We start from the raw sequence: 5096 nt of genomic DNA, 5'->3' as shown, positions 1-5096 counted from the left end.
CATTCAAAATTGAGAATGTATTTTAAATAAGCAAGAGTATGCTCTGAATATATCTGCAACTTTGCTTTATTTATCTAATATACATTTTCACTTTTAACATCAGTATATATACTGAGAGAGAGAAAATTGAGAAGGGGAGAGAGAGAGAGATCTACCATGATCTTTCATTTCTCTATGGTTCTCCATTTTATGGCTGTTTTAAAACTACAGAATTTACCTACTTCAACCTATATTATTAGTCACTAACATTGTTTCTAGGATTTTGGTTTGGGGCAATTATAATTACTATGTCAGCATATCTGTAAATATGTATCTGTGCCCTTGGTGGAGTAGATTACTTTAGATTACTTTCGTAAGTAGAAGTGAAACTTCTCTCCCAAATATAGTTCTGGATACTTTTTGAACAAAATAAATAAACTGAATAGACCCACACAACTGGATGATTTTTATTTTAGTGTATGTATTATACTCAGACACAGATACAACAAATATTGAACATCTACCATATTTTGACATTATTGTGGATACACTATGTTACAAAATTAAATATAAATATACTTCAGCCTTCTTTAGCACTTGCATTTTTTAAATATAAGCCCACTCTGTTGAATATTAGTATGTGAACAAATATTTATTTGTCTGTTACTTGCATGACAGAGATTGTATGTCTCCCTAATCTCACATTTTCTGTGTCCCAATTTAAAAAAAAAGGTATTTCTCATGTACAGTATATTTTTATTCACTTCTTTGGATTTTAGCAACTACATTAAGGTATGCCTAGTTGTGATTTTCTTTTTATCAATTGTTATAAAGTTTTATTGAGCTTCAGGAATCTGGGGGTTAATGTCTATCATGAGTTTTAGAAAATGTTTCCCTGGTGTTTCTTCAAATAATTTCACTAAAATTATATGTATTTTAGATTCTTTTTTCTTTTCCTGCTTCTCACATGTTTTTTACCTTCCCCCATTTTTTTACTGCACTGTTTATTCTCTTTTCCCTTTACTTTTCTGTGTCCAGTCCAATAATCTTTCTTCTGTTGAGTCTAGCTTGTTTTTTTTTCCAGTTCCTGCTGGTTTATTATTACTCCTTCAAATTTTTTAAACATTTTTTATTGATTTATAATCATTTTACAATGTTGTGTCAAATTCCAGTGTTCAGCACAATTTTTCAGTCATTCATGGACATATACACACTCATCGTCACATTTTTTTCTCTGTGAGCCATCACAACATTTTGTGTATATTTCCCTGTGCTATACAATGTAATCTTGTCTATCTATTCTACAATTTTGAAATCCCAGTCTATCCCTTCCCACCCTCTACCCCCCTGGTAACCACAAGTCTGTATTCTCTGTCTGTGAGTCTATTTCTGTCCTGTATTTATGCTTTGTTTTTGTTTGTTTGTTTGTTTTTGTTTTTTAGATTCCACATATGAGTGATCTCATACGGTATTTTTCTTTCTCTTTCTGGCTTACTTCACTTAGAATGACATTCTCCAGGAGCATCCATGTTGCTGCAATTTTTTTTTTTTAATTGAAGTGTAGGTTGGTTTACCATGTTGTGTTCGTTTCCGTGGTACAGCAAAGTGATTCGGTTATACATAAAGTGGAAAAGGAGTAGCCTGCTTTTAAAAGGACAAACTGAATTCCTAACTTCATTTTAAATTCTAAAACTTCCATTTGAATCATTTTAGATATTGAATCTCTTTTAGATACTGTAATGTCAACACAAATAATCAGTGAATAGTCTACACTAAGAAATAGAAGAGAATTATACAAGCCAAGCTGAGGACTAGCTCAGGAGTGCAGCCTCCACCAAAGAAGAAAGTGCTCCAGAGAAACCTGGTTTTCAACGCAGTTTTGTACCTTGTCAGAACAAAACACATACATCAGACATGACAGGTTGCATCCCTTCCAGGTTTCCACAGAGACGCATAGTTACAGATTAGCATGTACATAGCTGGTCAGCATGGGCCCAGGAAGGGAACCGGGAACCCTATCTTGGAAGGCATGCTGGCATCAGTTTCGTAGGAAGGAAGATATTTCTCCTTATCTTCAAAGTGTTCATCCTTTAATGGTTAAAGCAGATGTACAGTGTATGTTTGACTGGCCACACATCAGGCTGTTCTGGTTCACATAAAGTTCAGGCCAAATTGTGTAAGCAAGAATGGCTTCCTGGTACCCCAATACACAAAAATTTCTTCCATTACAAATTTTCTCCTGAAAATCTCTATTATGTTTTCAGGGCATAAGAAAATTAAATCCTCCCTTGAAGATGGTAAAATCATCCAAATCTCAATATCTCAATAGTATTTCATGTGTAGCATCCAATACTGAATAAAAATTGGATCATATAGGCCAAGGGGTACTTCTGACCTGCCCAGTGCTGGTCCAGTGACACCACCGCACACTGTGGCAAAGCAGAGCTGAAAATGCCGCAAATATTTCATAAATGAGAGCTTCTACCTGAAGTTGCTTATGTTTCTCACTGCTTTAATAATCACTGTTTCTATTAGGTTATATTTGAGTACTAAATCCCGTATGTTTGAACCACTTTTGGGATAGCAACAGCTGTATGCCAACATTCTTTGCCGTGGTTATCACTTCCTTTGATGTGTTTAACAAATATTTGTGTGCCTGATCATATTTTCTTCATTCTTTTCTCTACCTTTTATTGTTTTATAACTCTATGTATATTTATATATATTTTAACATTTTTTTATTCATTTATAATCATTTTACAATGTTGTGTCAAATTCCAGTGTTCAGCACAATTTTTCAGTCATTCATGGACATATACACACTCATCGTCACATTTTTTTCTCTGTGAGCCATCACAACATTTTGTGTATATTTCCCTGTGCTATACAGTGTAATCTTGTCTATCTATTCTACAATTTTGAAATCCCAGTCTATCCCTTCCTACCCTCCACTCCCCTGGCAACCACAAGTCTGTATTCTCTGTCTGTGAGTCTATTTCTGTCCTGTATTTATGCTTTGTTTTTGTTTGTTTGTTTGTTTTTGTTTTTGTTTTTTAGATTCCACATATGAGCGATCTCATATGGTATTTTTCTTTCTCTTTCTGGCTTACTTCACTTAGAATGACATTCTCCAGGAGCATCCATGTTGCTGCAAATGGCATTATGTTGTCGGTTTTTATGGCTGAGTAGTATTCCATTGTATAAATATACCACATCTTCTTTATCCAGTCACCTGTTGATGGGCATTTAGGCTGTTTCCATGTTTTGGCTATTAACCCTCCTACACTGGTGGTGGGAATGCAGTTTGGTGCAGCCACTATGGAAAACAGTGTGGAGATTCCTCAAAAGACTAGGAATAGACTTACCATATGACCCAGGAATCCCACTTCTGAGCTTGTATCCAGAAGGAAATCTACTCCAGGATGACACCTGCACCCCAATGTTCATAGCAGCACTATGTGTATTTATTTTTGTGTATAGTGAGACCCAAACTAAAATCCCAGTACAGGTGACAGTAGAGAAATCAGAATTGAAGATGGCTAAGACCAGTAACAAACTGGATGCCCCTCTGCGGTGTCTGCTGGAGAAGTTACATGGACAGGGAGCATCTGGATGAGGAAGCCTGGAAGACCCACTTGGACGCTCGCAGCAAGGATTGCGCGATCATCACAGCCACTGTCAAAAGGCCATCTGCCCACATCTACCACCAGCAAACGAGGAAGAGGAGGAAGATAGATGATGGGCTGGCAGAAGGAGGACTGCAAAGAACCAGTACATATGTGACCAAGGTGTTTGACCAGAGCATGGATTTAGCTCAGTGCAAGGAGAACACACTGCTGTATCCAATCAGTGGCACCTGGATGGGCAACAGTGGCTTACTGGGCAAGTGTCAGTGCTCTCCCACCTCACTGCTGACCCCAATCTTTGGGCATGCAGAGGATTCAGAGGTCACCAAACAGCAAAAGTCATTCACCTATAGCCCCTGGGCCACCTGAAGATGCCTGTAGGTTCCACAAACCTTCCCCAGTCTGAGCCCTCCACAGCAACATGAAAAACTGGAAATGCATTTGGCAGAATCAAAGGAGGCATCTCATTGGAGCCAGCATCCTTGCTTACAAAGCATGAAGATACAGTGGAAGATGTAAGAGCAACAGTGATGCCCCTTGTCCCCCCACACCAATAAACATTTCCCTTCTTTAAAAAATAAGATCAAAATAAATTTTTCAAAGTGAAATTTCCATATAGCCATGCACTTTCACTAGGACCATTTATTTAAAAGACCATTATTTCCCCAGTGAACAGCAGTGGCCACTTTGCCTCAAGTCAGGACAATATGTACATGCCAGTCTGTTTCTGGAATGCCTATTCTATTCAGCCTGTCTTTTGTCTATTATAGTTAGATTTGAAATGTGTTGTTTTCTTCTTTTCAAGATTTCCTTGTTTTTTCTGGTCACCTTGTATTTTCACATGAAAAACTGAATTATATTTCTATTCACACATAGACACAGAGGCTGGTTTTGATTGGAATAAAAACCAGTTTGGAGAGAAGACACATTTTAACATTATTTTAACATGAGACTTCTAACCCCAAAATACGGTACATCTCACCATTTATTTTGGCCTTTTTAGTCTCTCAGAGAAATAATTTTTGGTTTTCATTTTATATAACTGAGACATTTTTGTTACATTTATATTATAAATAGTTGTATATATATGACCCCATTAATAGTCAGGAGAGCACTGTAAAGAATCACTAGACAGAGGAATAGAACAATTTAAAATATATATGTTAGTAACTTAAGTAAGTAATAGTTTAAGTAAACTATGAAAACTGAGGGACACATCCACACAAAATACCATTTTCTGCAGTTACTTGTCCATTTAGAGAAATCATGAGGAAGGAAAGTGACCAAATTGATCTTAAGAGCAGGGAATGTGATACGGCAGAGACCATACTGAGACTCTTGGGTTTCATATTGTTTAATACAAATGCATGGACATTTCCTTTAGGCTACCTGTGAGTTCTTAAAGGAGCTGATGTGAAAAACCATATCTGACTAAATTATTCTAACTGGCCATTTCAAGATTTAAATATTTTGTGAGTAATGAGGAAGGAA

The 5096-nt window shown here is 36.6% G+C and overlaps 1 pseudogene; it reads left to right on the top strand.

Moving 5' to 3' along the window:
- Positions 1-3484: 3484 nt before the first annotated feature.
- LOC102544724 (protein lin-37 homolog pseudogene) lies at positions 3485-4124 on the top strand (annotated as a pseudogene).
- The last annotated feature ends 972 nt before the right edge of the window (positions 4125-5096 follow it).

This window comes from Vicugna pacos, chromosome 3 (genome assembly GCF_048564905.1).
Source record: "Vicugna pacos chromosome 3, VicPac4, whole genome shotgun sequence".
NCBI classification, from domain to species: domain Eukaryota; kingdom Metazoa; phylum Chordata; class Mammalia; order Artiodactyla; family Camelidae; genus Vicugna; species Vicugna pacos.
The sequence above is the reverse complement of the archived record's forward strand: the minus strand, read 5'-3'. Positions and strand labels throughout refer to the sequence as shown.